An 18,086-nucleotide genomic window follows, 5' to 3' on the forward strand; every position below is an offset into this window, starting at 1 on the left:
CATCGCTGCTGGGGAATGGGGAACCCAGTTGGGGGGTGGCAGCGGGGGGTGGGGCTGGCTGCTGGCAGCCGGGGAAGATGGCCCTGATCGCAGGCTAGGCCTAGGGACTGTACCTGTGCACGAATTCGTGCGCCGGGCCTCTAGTTAACTCAATAACCATGAGGGGATTTCTGGTCTCCACAGACCAATGCCTGTGCTTTGAGGGCTCTGGAAAAAGGAAAACTACTTTCACATTGTAAAGATATATTCTTATAGATGCAAAAAGTCAATAGACAGGCTCAGCTTTATTAAAGATTGACCTTTGTCAGGGAAGATGCCGACCTAGGACATGACTATCCACCATAAATTGCTTTAGTTAAAAGGTTTTAATTTCAGACCATCCTTTGTGGTTCGCTTTAGGTCTCTGAGTTTGCAAGGCTGCCATGCAGACCCTCCCTGAGCTAGTCAGGTTAGCATGTGGCCCCTTTTCATCCACAGTATAAAAAATTTAAAACCAAGACAAAGCTAGAAAGTCACCTGAGGGTTAATGTCACAAACCTGTGCCCAAAATGTCAGACTGACTCTGAGAAAACGCTAAGGAAAACCTATTTCTCATTATTGTAAATGGGAAAAATTATAAGACATAGGGAGTCAGTGAAAAACTCTAGGCAGTCTCCCTCCGGAGCACCCCTTGCCTTCCCCTCCCCCGCCTCTCTCGGGCATGCTTTTGCTCCCTGCGTTCTAAGGGTCCACACGAGACTTGCAACCAATGGAGCAATGGGCAGCAGCAACTCATCCTGGGCTAATCCCTGAACCTATCCCCAAGGCCGGCTTTGGAGGCAGCAGCAGCCCCACCTTGGCTCACTCCTTTCTTGTAACGTCTCCAGAGAGCCGAAGCAGCCCTACCCAGCTCTCCCCTGATGCTTCTTCTATTTTAAGCCCTTCCTTGTCTCACTGTCCCCAGATTTAATAAACATACTCTCAAAATCAAAAAAGAAAAAGAAAAACTCCACTAATTTTCTAAATCACAATAGGGCACCTAGACTCATTTACAAATATTATACTCAGATATACACTGCTTAAAACATTGCTTTTTGGTCACTTCACAGTTAAGCAGTGGTGGCCTTCCTAAAGGCAGCAATATCATATCTGTTCATCTCCTTTTGAAACTGGACAGCTAATGGATCTGGGCTGCCTGTCACTGCTTGAGCCAATTAAGCAGAGACAGGGTCGAATGGTACATGAGCGTTTTTATTTTCCAATATTGCCGACAGCATGGGAGAGCAGCAGGTCATCCACAAAAATCTGTCCTGTCTCCCTACCTCCTTGCCCCCTAAGCCAGTTGCTTATATTGGGTAGAAGGACAAAGATTACATGGGGAAGTAGGCAAAAGGCATAAAAATGGGTATAATTACAGGCAATGTAGACTGGGGTTGCAAAGGGCGGGCACCTCCAGGACTCCATTGTTTAGGCAACAAGGTTATTAATCTTTCCGTGATGATGGGCAGTTCTTCAATTAGGAGAATGAACCACAGCATTTCGAGGTTGACTGCCAGGCCCCAGGGCATACAGCTCTCAGCCAGGTCAGAATGTGCTTTCTTTAATCAGAACAAAACAATCACAGTTAACAGAGCGTGATTAGTATTTCTTATAATTATAGCTAGTCCCCACTATTCTATTTCTTCCTCCCACCCATAACATTTTGTTGATATTCCAAAGCTTTCCCAAGTGACTAGTGTGATTCTGATGGTCTACCAATTGTATTTGGAGGCAAGATGCTTTTCTAGCAAGCCATTTAGTTTAAAATATTTTATTAAATTTTGAAGACTCAGTATAAATTTTATGCTTATAAACATCAGCTGCACACACACACAAAGGATTGAGAGGTAAATACCTGTTATGCAGTTAGGGTATTCAAAACTCAGACCTGTCTTTTCAGGGAAACATTACCTGAGGATTTGTTTTGTGGGGTGTGCCTGTGGTATGAAATAGAAAGCAAAAATCCCATTTATTTTACAGATTCAAGCTGTAGCTTCAAATCAATTTGGGGCTGAGGAGTGCTTTCAGTCTACCTTCCCAGAGTTATTTTTTTAAAGTATATTTTTATTGATTTCAGAGAGGAAGGGAAAGAGAGAAAGAGAGAGAAAATCATTGATTGGCTGCCTCTTGCACGCCTCCCTACTGGGGATCAAGCCCGCAACCTGGGCATGTGCCTGACCTGGAATTGAACCATGACCTCTTGGTTCATAGGTGATGCTCAACCACTGAGCCACGCCAGCCAGGCAGCCTACCTTCCCAGAGTTCTATGCCTGTAATGACTCCTTGCCAATATTATTCATTTCCTCCTCCCTCCATGGGCCATTTCTATCAGCATACAAAAACATGTACTTAAGCCCAGCCAGTGTGGCTCATTGATTGAGCATCCACCAAGGAACAACTGTTCTATTCCCATCAGGACACATGCCTGAGTTGCAGGCTCCCTCCCCGGTAGGGGGTATGCAGGAGGCAGCCAGCGGATCAATGATTCTCTCTCATCATTGATTTTTCTATCTCTCTCTCCCTCTCCCTTCCTATCTCTGAAATAAATAAAAACATATTTTAAAAAACAAACAAACAGGGAGAAGACCTTTCTCCAAAGAGGATATACAGATGGCCAAAAGACATGAAAAGATCCTCAATGACACTAATCATCAGAGAAATGCAAACTAAAACCACAACGAACCCTGATTGGGTAGCTCGTTTTGTTAGTGTCATCCTATACACCAAAAAGGTTGTGGGTTCAATTTCCAGTCAGGGCACATTCCTAGGTTTTGGGTTCAGTCTCCAGTTGGGTGCATAGGGGAGGCAACCCATCTATGTTTCTCTCTCTCATTGGTTTCTCTCTCTCTCTCTCTCTCTCTCTCTCTCTCTCTCTCTCTCTCTCAATGAAAGCATATCCTCAAATGAGAATTTAAAAAAAAAAAAAACAACTCTAGCTGATGTGACTTAGTTGGTTGGAGCATTGTTGGTACACCAAAAGGTTGTGGATTCAATTCCCAGTCAGGGCACATACTCAGGTTGTAGCTTCGATCCCCAGGGATATGTGTGAGAGGCAGCTGATGGATATTTCTCTCTTACACTAGATGATTCTCTCTCTCTCTCTCTCTCTCTCTCTCTCTCTCTCTCTCTCTCTCTTTCTCTCACAAAAAATCTGTATATATATAAACAGGTAATATGCAAATTAGCCTGGCATCATGACCGCTCAGGAGGAGCTGCATGTGCAGATGGGCAGGAGGGGACTGAGTGCCACCCCCAGCCCCAGCGGACACACACCAGGGGTGGGAGCGTGCTCTGAGTGGCCACAGCATGGCTCAGAGCACGCCTCCGGTGGGTAGTGGCAGCGGCCAGAGCGAAGCAGCCCAGGTCCCGGGTGCTGGAGGGAAGCCGGTGCTGGCAGCCAGGGGAAGGAAGGCCTATTCTTGCACAAATCTTCGTGCATTGGGCCTCTAGTTAAAAATAATTTAAAAAACAGTCACTAATAAAATAAAAATAAAACTACAATGAGATATCCCCTCACACCTGTTGAAATGGCTACCATCAATAAATCAGCAAACAAGTGTTGGTGAGGATGTGGAGGAAAGGGAACCATCATGCACTATTGGTAGGAATGCAGTCTGATGCAACCATAATGGAAAAATAGTATGAAGGTTCCTCAAAATATTTAAAATGGAACTGCCTTATGACCCAGCGATTCCAGTTCTCTGGGTCTGAAGAAACCCAAAGCACTAATTCAAAAAGACATATGCATCCATATGTTCATTACCGCATTATTTACAACTAGGGGCCCAGTGCACGGATCTGTGAACCCGCCATGTTTCACACAGACACCAGTCCTATCACCTCCACCTTGGTCTCCGCAGAGTGGACGCCAACAACTTGGGCGCGCACTTTCACCAGGCGGCTGCGGGAACTAGGTTGGCCCCTCCTTCGCAGAGTCTGGTGCACCTGGGTTTGCGCGCACTGGGGGATGACAGGGATGGCGGGCATGCTGGGAAGTGCTGCATCCAGAAGCTGACAGCCCAGCCTGCAAGATACACAGTCCTGGGCATGTGGCCACCCAACTGCTTGCTGTGGCTCCAGGAGGTGATGACGCTGAGGCGAGGCATGGGACACGGGGGCCTGGAGCAGGGCCTGTGTGAAGGGGCTTGTTTTTCTCACTCAGACTCAAAGTTATTTGGGATCCTGATCTCAGCTGTGCGAGGGCGGAACTCCACTTTTTGACAGAATTTCCTGAAGCCGTCCAGAACTGGTCTAGTAGAATCAGTCTAGAGCTGTCGCCACGCCTATATTTATTTGCACCTTTTCTTAATCGCTGATTGTTGCCATCTTTACTTCCTCTCCAGCGGTGAACCAACCACTTAGCATATTATTAGCATATCACACTTTGATTGGTTGAATGGCCCACCGGTCCAGCGCCAGTGGAGCAGACACTTTGCATTTTACGCTTTTATTATATAGGACTAGAGGCCCAGTGCATGAAATTTGTGCACAGGGGAGGGTCCCCTCAACCCGGCCTGCACCCTCTCACAATCCGGGACCTCTGGCTCCTAACCGCTCACCTGCCTGCCTGCTTGATTGACCCTAACCACTCTGCCTGCCTGCCTGATTGTCCCTAACCACTTACCTGCTTGCCTGATCACCACTAACCACTCACCTGCCTGCCTGATCACCCCTAATCACCTCTGCCTCAGCCCCCACCGCAGCAGCTTCATCCAGAAGGTCATCCGAAATGACGTCTGGAAGGTCGTTCGGCAGTCTGGTCTGATTGGCATATTACGCTTTTATTATTATAGATAGCCAAGATGTGGAAGTAAACTAAGTGTCCATTAATAGATGAATGGGTTAAAGAAGATATGGTACATCTTACCATTTGTGACAACATGGATGGAGCTAGAGGATATTGTACTAAGTGGAATAAATCAGACAAAGAAAGACAAATACCATATGATTTCACTTATATGTGGAATCTAAACAAAACAAATGAATAATTCATAACATAAACTTGAAGATTCAGTGAACAGACTGATGGCTGCCACATTGGGGTAGGGGAATTAGGAGGATGGGTGAAAAGGGGAAAGGAATTAGGAAATACAAATTGGATAGTTACAAAATAGTCACAGGGATGCATCCATATGTTCAGCATAGGGAATATAGTTAATAATTTATAATAATAAAAGCACAATATGCTAATTAGACTGGACAGCTGAACGACCTTCTGAAGGTCCTTCTGGACGTCCTTCAGACGACCTTCCAGCTGAAGCCAGGGCTGCGAGGGCCGAGGCAAGCCGCCGCGGCTTCCAGGGCTGAGCCCCTTGCACAAATTTCATGCACCGGGCCTCTAGTATAATAATTATTATGTATGATGCCAGATGGATACTGGAAATATCAGGGGGATCACTTTATAAAGTACATGATGGTCTAACTACTGTGCTGTATTTCTGAAACTAATACAAAATAATAATAAATAGCAACTGTAATTTAAACATACAATTTTAATTAAAGAAAAAGATCTCTAGAGGTGGACAGCACTGGTTCTTATTTCAGAATGTTACTTATTTTTTCCATAATTGTAGAATACTAAGCTGTGGGGTGAATTTTTGATTCCCAAATGAATGTGAATGAAGTGGAGAGTGCAAAACAAGTTATTTTACAATAAAAGGAGTGAAAAATCCATGAAAGTAAGATAGAGTAGTGGTGGGGAGGGAAGAAGGGCAAGGGGAGAGCTGCCTGAAGTATACTGAACAGAGCTTTGAGCAGTGTGACAGAATAAGCAATGGAAGGACAGCTGGGGTGCAGACTCTGAGGGGAAGAAAGAAGGTGATGAGGTAAGAACATTGGGTGAGATAAATTTCCAAATTCTCCGACTGCTGGAGCCATTGCCCTGGGGCAGGTGTGTGTGTGTATGTGGAGGGGATGTGGTAGAAGGCTAATTCTCAGGCAGGAGTGGGGTACAGGGGCATCACTGTGTGCATGGACATCCAGTGCCAGGAGTGGGACTTACCACATCTGGCCTTCATGTCCACTGGAAGTATTCATTTATTCAATCATCAACCTCTTAATTAAGTGCCTGCTACATGCCAGACACGGTGCTAATGAAGCACCAGAGACTGCACCAGAGACGATCTCCCTGTTCTGCCTTCAAGGGATTTACATCTCATCAGAACAATACTTGTTATTTCTTTTCCACCTCCCCACAGTTCCTGAAAGTGTATTCCATATAGAATGGGCGAATTGCAATTATTGTTAATAATGGAATAAATTTTTACATTCAAATGAAGCTTTTTACATTCAGAGTTTTTACAAAAATGCAATATCTGAACTGTAGGACTTTATTTTTGCTGTCTTTAAAATTAATAATACAGACAAAATAGAAAATAAAAAACTCCAATTTTCCAATATTAAATGTTCACATTGATACCATTGGGAGTTTTTCAAAATATTTTTTAATTGATTTCAGAGAGGAAGGGAGGAGAGAGAGATAGAAACATCAATGATGAGAATCATTGACTGGCTGCCTCTTGCACGCCCTCTACTGGGGATTGAGCCCGCAGCCTGGGCTTATGCCTTTGACCAAAATCAAACCTGGGACCCTTCAGTCTGCAGGCTGACGCTCTATCCACTGAGCCAAACAGGCTAGGGCCCAGTGGGAGTTTTGTTTTTGTTTTCTCTTAACTAGTATCCATGGACTTAGGGACTTCAAATGGTTATAAAAGGGGTGGGGGAGAGGGAGAAAAAGAAACATGTGACACATGCTCTATCATTTCCTTGCATTTCATATTTCTGTGATGATTAATACACACATAGATGTATGGATCTGAAACTTTTTCAGTGACACTTGTTTACAATTAAAATGCGAATTTCACCCTAACCGGTTTGGCTCGGTGGATAGAGCGTCGGCCTGCGGACTGAAGGGTCCCAGGTTCGATTCCGGTCAAGGGCGTGTACCTTGGTTGCGGGCACATCCCCAGTAGGAGGTGTGTAGGAGGCAGCTGATTGATGTTTCTCTCTCATCGATGTTTCTAACTCTCTGTTCCTCTCCCTTCCTCTCTGTAAAAAAATCAATAAAATATATTTAAAATAAATAAATAAATAAATAAAAATGCGAATTTCATCTCCTTTATTCCTCTTGAATGTAGTCATAGTCCTGAGCAGCCATCATAGCATTTCTCCATGAGGCAGGGCTTCACTCCCTGGACATGTTTACTGGAAAAGAAAAAGAATGAAATTGCCGCGAGTCAGCTAACTTTGGCCATCATGCTCGCTTTGACTAAAGAGTATTATTTGGGCCTGGCCCGTGGTTGGAGTGTCAGCCTGCAGACCTAAAGGGTCGTGGGTTTTATTTCTGGTCAAGGGTATGTATCTGCAATGCAGGTTTGATCCCTGGACCCAGTCAGGGTGCATGCAGGAGTCAACCAATCGATGTGTCTCTCTCACATCGATGTTTCCTTCTCTCTCTCTCCCACTCTTCTAAAAAATCAAAGGAAAAAATATCCTTAGATGAGGATTTTTTAAAAAAGTATTGCTTGGTGTTTCTGTGAAGTTTGGCTCCCTTCACAGCGTCGCAGCCCTGTGGGCGCTGGATTCAGCATGCACAGTCCCTTTCAACACCACTGATGGCACAGGGGACTGTCACAGTCTCATGCTTGGTGTGGCTAAGTCTTGAGAACCTACTAGGGTTGTTGGATGTTAGGCACATTTTAGCAAAGCACATGCCTGTGGAAATTAGGTGCAATGTGTCTCTAGACTCAATTCATTGTGTTCTTTTCCCCAGCTGTGGCCTGCAGCTGGTAATCCTGAAAATAGAAACTAAAAATGTTGGTAAGCAGAGAAAGACAAATCCTTTGGCTTCTGGGGGCTTCAAACGTTAATTTTGGTCATGTTCCTTCATCACACCGGAGTGGAGGATCGCAGAAGATGCAAATACAGGGACCTGCAGCCAACCTTGAGAGGCTCTCTCACCAGTAAAGTCTTGAGGTTGAGGACGGTGCCTTCGCACTGCGGCAGCCCTGCTCAAAGTGAATGCAGTGCACTTGTTTTGTCATTAAACCTTACATGTAAGGTTATGTTGTGGTAAAAGGCTTTATTAAATCCTTTATTCACAAATGGAAACAATGAAATAACAAATTATTCTAAAATTTCTGCCTTCATAACCTTCCTGACCTCTGGTTTTCTGGAGGAAGCCTGAGGTTGGAAAAGGGAGGCAACGCCCTACCTGGTCTGGCTCAGTGGATAGAGCGTCAGCCTGCGGACTGAAGGGTCCCAGGTTCGATTCCAGTCAAGGGCATGTACCTTGTTTGTGGGCACATGCCCAGTAGGGGATGTGCAGGAGGCAGCTGATTGATGTTTTTCTCTCATCGATGTTTCTAACTCTCTATGCCTCTCCCTTCCTCTCTGTAAAAAATAAAATATATAAAAAAAAGAAAAGAAAAGGGAGGCAACCTTCTAAGACAGCAGTTCAATAGAAACACATTGTGAGCCATGTCTGTAGTTTCTAATTTCCTATTAACCACATTAAAAACATAGAAAGAAATCAGTGAAATTGATTATAATATAATTTAACCCAATCTATCCAAAATATTATTTTAATGTGTAATCAATATAAAAATTTTAATGAAATATTTTGTATTTCTTTCTGTGTATATAGAGAATCTTGAAATTCACTCTATTTTATACTCCTAGTACATCATAATTCTGACCAGTCATACTTCAAGTTTGTAGCTGCCAGTGCAGGCCTAAGGGCTCTGACTCCCTCCCGCTCTTTAGTCAGGGCTAGGGATCACCCTTCCTGTTAACATCTCTCCTCAGACCCAAGGCAGGGAGAGATGGAGCCTGAGAGGGAACAGAGGGATGCAAGCAGGAAATTTCCAAAGGTATACCACTGCTTTTTGGCGTGGTCCATTCCCCTTTCCAGAGACCAGACAGCAATGAAAGGAAGATGAGGCCCCAAGAGGAGGGAACTGCATGTCTTCAGATCTATCCACAGCCTTGACCTCTGGAGTTCAGATGGAAGGGCATGGATTAAAGGCAACTTCTTATTTTGCAATCTGACCTTAGGCCCTAGAGGTTGTCTGTTTTCTTTTCTTTTCTTTTTTAAAGAGGTTGTCTGTTTTCCTTGTGGTGTGGGATACTGTGTGAGTTTAAGCACCAATCACATGCATACATGTCTACATGTATTTCTGTAAAACTCAAGAGATCCAACTTAAAGAGGGGAAAAGAAAATCAGCATCTATAGGATGCCTACTGTTTGCCAAGTCACATTATTATTATCCCTGAAACCTGGCATCCTGTCTGCAGTGGGTCTCTGTATTAGCTATCCCTGCATCACAAACCACCCCAGAATTCATGTAGCTCATGACTGAAATGGTCAGCAGCGCTGGCTGGGCTCAGCTGGATCCTTCTTCTGCTCTCAGCTGGGCTCCTTCATGAATGTATGTGGTAGCTGCTGGTCGACTAGGGGCCTTTGCTTCTGGGGGTTAAGCTAGCTGTCAACCAGCACCATGGTTTTACTCCCTGTGGTACCTCATCCTCCAGTAGGCTAACAGGTTTGTTCTCATGGAGATGGCTGGGTTCTAAAAAAAAATTAAATTAAATTAAAAAAAAGCGAAGCAGACCTTTTAAGCCTCGTTCATGCAATCCGGCACACTATTACATCTGCTGCGTTCTGTTTGGCCAAACAGATAAGGCCAGCCGTGATGCGAGGCATGGAGTAGCAGGCTCTGCCTCTCGATGGGAATGGCTGTAAAATCACATCGCAAAGGGAGGAATGAAGCATCACTGATGTCTTTGCAATCGCCGTCATTGTGCCTTTTCTTGCAGACAAGGTTTATAGAACTGTTGCAAGTCAAGAAACTTGTCCAAAGCCCCAAGTGGCTGGGCTGGGATTCCATGTCAACTCCGCCTGACTTTAGAGCCCACTATCCCTACCAGACCACTCTCCTCCTACAGCTTCCGAACCACGTGAGGTCTGGAGAGAGACCCTTCTGAAAGAAAAGCAGGGTTCCTCTGAGATTGCGGTCTATCTAGTACTTTTCATCATTGGGAATAATACCCTCAAGAAGTTTGCTGGAGTGTCTTTTCTTTCCAATTTTTAAAAATTGATTTTTAGAGAGAGAGGAAGGGAGAGGGAGGAGAGAGAGAGAGAAACATTGATGTGAGAACGCAGTATCAATTGGCTGCCTCTGGCACATCCCCAACCAGGGACTGAGCTAGCAACCCAGGCCTGTGCCCTGACCTGGAATCGAACTGGCCACCGTACACAGGATGATGCCCAGCCAAGTGAGACACACTGGCCAGGGCTACTGGAGTGTCTTAGAAAGGCTTGGAATAATTTAGGAAATGGCTGAGGGCTGAGTTTAGGGAATCAAGACCCCAGCAATATAGCTTTTCTTTCTAATCACAAGAGAAATTTGAAAGGATGTATAATTCTCTCAATAATTCTGCAAATTCTTTTCATCCCTTTGTGGTATTTGCAGGCTAGCTATGATTTTCAACACCGACTAAACCAAACTGTGCCAGAAACAGCCTCTTACTCTGAAAGCAAATGACATACAGATAGGTCAGCTGGAAGACATTCCCCCCTGCTGCAATTTAGCCAAATCCTAACTAATCCTGAAGTAGTCCTTTGATTTTAATAGGGCATGGCTGTTTTCTAACCCTCCTCCCTCCTCCCTCCCCACACACCATAGCACATATGGGCATCACTTGCAGCTAAGGAGTCTTTGGCCCTGAGTCTGTGGTTCTCACCCTTGGCTGCACATTAGAATCACCTGGGGTGAGGGCTTTTAAAATTCCCCAAACCCTAGTTGCAACAGACCAATGAAATCCAAATCCCTGGAGTGGGACGGGCATCAGTATTTTTGTGGCTCTCCAGGTGATTACTGTGCGGCCGGGCGGAGAACCACTGCTTTAAGCCAACCGCTTTGGGCAAACTAGTTGCAAAGGGTTTACCAGGTGAATGTAAACACATTTGCTGCTGAGTTGTACCCTTCAGGCTTACCTGCATCCCTACTTTCAATCTTGTGCGTGAACAAACCTCTAATACCTGTTTTGGTCCTGATTCAATCAAGTTCCACAATATTGTGTGTACGCTACACTAAAGGCACTGTGGTAGGTGTTATGGTCTTGGTGAGCATCAGTGTGGGGGACTTTTCTGGAGGAAAAAATAGCATTATTAAAAATCAAAACCAGCATTGGCCAGCTGGCTCAGTTGGTTGGAGCATCATCCCATACACCAAAAGGTTGAGGTTTGATTCCAGTCAGGCACATACCTGGTCAGGGCATGGGGTGCGTAGGGAGACAACAGATACATGTTTCTCTCTCACATCGTGCTTCTCTCTCTCTCTCTTTCTCTCTCTCTCTCTCTCTCTCTCTTTCTCTCTCTCAAAATTAATTTTTAAAAAGTCAAAACCATTCTATTTACCAAATTGAGGCAAAAATGGAAAGATCCTAAAGGTCGCCCAAGGGTTAGGATATTAATAAATACTTTGGAATATTAAAATCCAAGTTTATGATGATGCCATGAGTGACATGTTCCACTTCCAAGGAAAACAAGCTTTGTGTGAACTAGCTGTTATTCTGAGATATTGAGTTGGGATATTCGTGTAAATAGTAATACTTAAATTTATGTATTTATGTATAACATGCATAATGAAATATATGCAGAAACCATTGATATAAAGCTTGATAAATTATTACAGAGTGAATACATTTGTGTAACCAATAGCTAGAACCAGCTTTTCTCAGGCCCCTGACAATCACTTTCTGGCTCCCCCTTCCCAAAGGTAACCACTATCTTAATGGCTAGCACTGTAAATCAATTTTGTCTTTTTATAAAAACATTTTATTACGAAAATATTTAAGCATATTCAAAATAACAAAATGCTATAATAGACCCAACTTCAACAACTACTAATTATCTGCCATTTTTGTCTCATCTATAGCTTAGCTTATGACCCACTCCTCACTTTATTTTTCTCAGATTGTTTTTCATGTGGCAAGATGTACAAACATTGAAAGGCACAGATATTAACTGTAGAGTTTTGATAAATATAAACACCTGCATAGCCTTCACCCCTTTTAAGAACAGAGTATTTCCATCATCCCCAGAAAAATCTCTCATGTTCCTTCTCAGGCAATTTTTTCCTCCCCTATAGGCAACCACTGTTCTGAGTTTTTTCATCATAGGCTTATTTTGCCTGTAATCATACAATGATGTATTAGGTCAGCTTGTCTCACTCTAGTCTGTCCAACATTCATCTATGATGTGTGTACTTTGTTCCTTGGTATTACTGAGTTCTATTCTGTTGTAGTAAATAAACAAACTACAATTTGTTCATCCTTTTTTTTATTGATGAACATTTGGGTTATTTTCTGATTTGGGGTACTATAAAAGATCTGTGAACTTTTTTGTACATATACTTTTTTTTGAGAAATCCTCACCCAATGATATGTTTTTATTGAGTCAGGGAGAGAGAGGGGGAGAGAGAGAGAGAGAGAGAAAGAGAGAGAGAGAGAGAGAGAGAGAGAGAGAGAGAGAGAGAAACATTGATGTGAGAGAGAGAAACATCTATTTGTTACCTCCCTGACCGGGGATCAAAACTGCAACCTATGTATATACCCGAGAAATCTTTTGGTGTATAGGATGATACTCCAACCAACTGACCCACCAGCCAGAGCACAAATACTTTTTTTTGTATTCTATTTAATTTCTTTATTAACATTTAAATGACACCTCCACATTATTTTAGTGGTTGCTCCAGAGATTAAAATAAGCACCTTTAACATATCACAATCTATTTAGAGTTAATAGTGTACTGTTTTAATAAATGTAAAATATAAAACCTTGCTACAGAGAAGTTTCATTTACCGCCTTCTATCCTTTGTGCTACTGTTGTCATACATTTTATATCTACATGTTATAAATCCCATAATACGATGTTATCATTTTGTCTTAAATACTCATAAGTCCTTTAAAAATTATGAGAAAAAGGTTATTAATAAATATTTGGAGGGAGATATTTGAAGCGATGCAAATATATTGTTTCGCCTTTATGTTTTACTCACAATTTTTGCATTCATGACTGAATCTTGTCTACAGTAATTAATATTGTGGTGTTCTAGTGATGATTTTATTATTGGGTAATAATCCAATGCTATCATTATTTATATTGCTGCTCACATTATTCTAGCTTGGGCCATTAGGTTGACTCTTTTTACAGTTCCATCTTTCTTTTTTTTTTGTTTTTAGTACTTTTTAACTTTCGGGTACTACAAGATAGTCTAGGACAGAGGTTCTCAACCTGTGGGTCGCGACCCCTTTGGGGGTCGAATGACCCTTTCACAGGGGTTGCCTAAGACCATCGGAAAACACATATATAATTACATATTGTTTACAGTAGCAAAATTACAGTTATGAAGTAGCAACGAAAATAATTTTATGGTTGGGGGTCATTAGGAAGGTTGAGAACCACTGGTCTAGGATAATCTTGCATTTTCCACCCCAGCCCTAGAGTTAATCATTTCTCCAAGAAACCCTGGTTCCTTTTATTGGATAATGATATTTAGGAACTAAGATCTGGGTGCAAGGTGTGCTCACTGCTACTGGAGTGTCACTGCTAGTAGGCCCTCTCAGTAGACAGAGTTTGGAAATATATGTATGAGTACAAACTCAGGTATACTCATCTATCTATCTATCTATCTATCTATCTATCTATCTATCTGGATAACTATGTTAAAATAGACACAGGTTCATACTACAGAGTTCATTCTAGTATTCTCCCTTTGCTTGTAACTTCTTTCCCAACAGTAAAAAACAGGGCTCCAATTGTCTACAGTATATTTGCTAACATGTAAAGTAGTTTCAGAATTGCTGACTCATGCCCTTCTGAGAAACAAAGGTACCAACTAGAGGACAGTGTCTGTGTACAGTTCTTTAGTTTCACAGTATCCTGTCATGACACTGTTTTCCGAAGGTACGAAGGGCAGGAGCTTTCATCGGCACCCCCTTCCATATGGTCATACATTCACTAGCTACTAACTGCATTCCATCTGAGTCCCCCCAACATCCTGGTTATTTTTTAAAAATTTGCATAGAGTAGAATTACTCCTTGCGGTTTTGACAACTGTATAGAGTTAGGTCTCCATCTCCATAGTAACACATGGAACTGTTTCACACTCCAAAAATTATTTCATGCTGCTGCTTTGTAACCATTTCCCTCCCCCACCCCATCCTTGGTAACCACTGGTCATTTTATATCCCTATAATTTTGCCTTTTATAGGATGTCATATAAGTCTCAGAAGTAAATGCCAACCAGTTTCAAGCAGAAAAAATGTATATGCTTTATCCTCACCCTTTTCTGAATAATTTCACAGCCCTGTACAATAGGAGCTGCTGTCACTGCAGAACCAGGCTCAGCCGGGAAAGTCATTGGTGAGACCAGCTTCCTGCCAGCTATTCCCTACGGCCCCGCAGTAATGAGACTTTCACCAACCTGGACATTCTGCTCTGTCCTCCCAGGTGGCTGGCAGGAAACCCTGGTTAGGATTCTGGATGACAGCTGCTTTCATCCTAGATATTCATAACAGAAACTCATGATGAAAAGTCTTTAAGACTTAAAAGCATAAATCTCTAACGTGTGATTTTGGCTGTTAAGAAACCAGTAAGAGGTCTTTCTAGCATCTCTTAAGTCATGATTAAAAATGACCCTGTATTCATAAGGCCAATCCTTATTGCCTCTATTGTGCAAAGTAGGGTAAGTTCAAGATGGTATGATGCAATGTTATCCTATCCATTAGAAATATGTCAGCTTATAAGTCATAGATAGATAGATAGATAGATAGATAGATAGATAGATAGATATAGATATAGATATATAGATATATATATTGATTTCAGAGAGGAAGGGGAGAGATAGAAACATCCATGATGAGAGAGGGCCATTGATAGGATGCCTCCTGCAAGCCCCCAACCGGGGATTGAGCCTACAAAATGGGCATGTGCCTTGACCAGGAATCAAACCGTGACCTCCTGGTTCAAAGGTCAATGCTCAAATCCCGGCTGGGCTAAAACTGTGTAAGCTTAAAAAACTCAGTGGGTATTTAAAATAAATTATAAAACAAAGAAAACCTTTTTTTTTGAAAGGGGGGAAATATCACAGATCAGAATAAAAACTAGAATTTTCATAGTTTATAATAAATTATATGCCTTATTCTATTCTTATGTAATATCCCTCAGTTTTGTAATAAATACTTCTAATTTTCAGCTTGAAAATACCCAGCTGTATAAAAAAACACAAATTCAGAAAAATAGAATTATTGTTTTCAGTATCTTCCGAGGAAAACCTTTCAAACAAAATGATTTGTGATAGGGCTGGTAGCAGGAGCTATCATTGTGAAAGACAGAACTACTCTAGAACAATCCAGATTTTGATTAATAACAGGGGCTTAGTCAGATGAAGAGGAATACAGACATGAAAACCAAACTCCCATCATTATCTCTGGAAGCATTTTTGAAAATTTCCATTTGGACACAAGTTTTTGTCTTCAGAAATACCAGACAAAAAACAAGCAGCAATAGAGGAGGATGAACTGCTTGGGCCGGCACTGAGAGGAACTCAGTGCCATAATTACGTCTCCAGGAGCCCCACGGGATGAGGGCTGTCACCAGGACCACCCTGGTACCACTCAGCAAGAAGAATCCTCAGTGACATTTAGCTTACTTCTCTGCACCATCAAAACCAAAATGAAACTACTGAATAAGAATTCAGTAAAACCTAAGTCCCTTATTTAAAGTATGCAAAGCGTCTAGCTGCAAATTCAACAATGGAAAACAAATCAATTTGCCGCCTGGCAAAAGCAGTACTATTTAATGAGAACATATTCTATGCTTCACAGTCTCATCACCAAGGAGATTATGTTTAACCAACTTTCCAATGCATAGGTAAACATGCATTTGTTTTAATTTTTTAAAATATATTTTTATTGATTTCAGAGAGGAAGGAAAAGGGGGAAAGAGATAGAAACATCAATGATGAGGGAGAATCATTGATCAGCTGCCTCTTGCACACCCATAATGGGATCAAGCTTGCAACCTGGCTATGTTCCCTGACCCGGAATCAAATTGTGACCTCATGGTTCATAGTTTGATGCTCAATCACTGAGCCATGCTGCCTGGGTATGTTTTTATAAAATATAGATTATACTGTATAATTTTATAGTCCCCTTTTAAATACCCAGTGTTAGTACAATTATTTTACAATTCTTTGGGACAATATATTAAATCAAAAGCACATATATTTGCCCTGGCTGGTGTTTCTCAGTAGTTAGAGCATTGGCCTATGCACCAGAGGGTCTTGGGTTCAATTGCCTGTCAAACTCCCAGGGGTCCATGGATGTTCTCAATGAGTCCAGGTTAGTAAAAAATGTATTGGGGAGGTTTTCTCCCTGACTAGGTAGCTCATTTGGTTGGAGCATCGTCCCATACACCAAAAGATTGTGGGTTTGATTCCTGGTCAGGACACATACCTAGGTGGCAGGTTTGAGCCCTGGTTGGGGTGTGCAAGGGAGGCACTGGGAGGCACTAATCTATGTTTCTCTCTTACATTGATGTGGTCCCTCCCCCTTCCCCGGCCCCCCCGCATCTCTCTCCCTTCTGCTCTCTGTTTAAAGTCAATAAAAACATAAACTTGGTCCTATAATTTTCCAGCTATTGTTTCATTACTGAGCAATGTTTTTTTTTTCCCCCCTCTCTCCCTTCTGCTATCTCTTTAAAATCAATAAAAACATAAACTTGGTCCTACAACTTTCCAGCTATCGTTTCATATCTACTTAAGTAGATAACATTGCTGAGTAATGAAACAATAGCCTTGTGGCAGGGAATCTGGGCCCAAACTGAAGTCCCAACCCTGTCTTACCTCAGGAAATTGAATCTGTTTAGGTCATTCTCTGAGGAATCAATAAAAACGGGTCCCAGGCAAACAAACAAACAAACAAACAAAAAATATATCCTCCAGTGAGGGTTAAAAACGATAATTAAAGAAATATTTTTTGTTGTATTTCTTAACTAGCCGGGCATTCCATGGCACCACTGTTTGTCATCTATGATGTCGTGAGAGTGATGGTATCAACATTGCAGCCCACAGATTGGGCAGTCCCAGCACCTCTTACATAGTTCCAGAGAGTTCTCTAGCTAAAGATCGGTGCCATATCTGTTGACCAATGTTGACAATCTCATAAAAATGATATTTCCACTGTGCTAAATGTGTTTTTGCTTCTTTCTGTCTTCTGGGAGTTCCTTGAGGGCTTTGATGATCAGGGCAGAGTGAGAAGGCCAGTCTGTTCTGAATGGTCAGCTCCATTGTAGTCCTCAGACCCTTCCAATCACCGGTTGCTTTGGCAATGTCATCACCAGCCCTTTTTTGGAGACAGATCCAGCAGGCCAATCTTGGGCGCCAGAGCAGATGTGGCACCAGCTTCCCCACTGGTGCACCTCAGGTGTACGATTTGGATCTCTTTGGAGTCCAACTTCCGCAGCATAGTGGAGGCAGCGGGTAGAGGTGGCTGGTGTTGGATGAACCCAGATTCTGAACAACCAAAGAAAGTTGCACCTTGGTCTCCTCTAAGCCAAAAGCCAAAAAAGTTCTCAAAAAGATTTTTAAATGTCTTATTCTAGATGATAATCTATAAAAAATGAAGAGAAGTGTATTCTGCATCTTCTAGATTACCTTCATTTTTATGACCAAGTTGTGTAATTTCTGTGCCCAAAATTGCAATAGGGAAAGCCAAAGAACATGTTTCCTTATCAAGAGTCACAGATTCTTGTAAGAACCTGTAAGCCTTACTTCACCTGTGTTAATGAACAAAAATTTAACCAAGTAAGTCTTAAGATTTCATTGGCTTTATTGAACAATTCATGAATTGGGCAGCCTCCCATTTAGTAAACAGTGAGGTGGTCTGAGAAGGTGTGCGAAGTGGAAGGTTTTTATGGGCAGAAACCGGGTGGGATAGGAAAGTTATTACCAAAAGAAAAGAAAGGATTATTTCAGTCTTTGGTCTGCCAATGGAGTGAGTT

General features: G+C 42.4%; 1 pseudogene; it reads right to left on the reverse strand.

Moving 5' to 3' along the window:
* Nucleotides 1–17,074: 17,074 nt before the first annotated feature.
* On the reverse strand, nt 17,075–17,551 carry LOC132229391 (large ribosomal subunit protein uL11-like; annotated as a pseudogene).
* Nucleotides 17,552–18,086: the final 535 nt, after the last annotated feature.

Source organism: Myotis daubentonii, chromosome 3 (assembly GCF_963259705.1).
Source record: "Myotis daubentonii chromosome 3, mMyoDau2.1, whole genome shotgun sequence".
Classification (NCBI taxonomy): Eukaryota; Metazoa; Chordata; class Mammalia; order Chiroptera; family Vespertilionidae; genus Myotis; species Myotis daubentonii.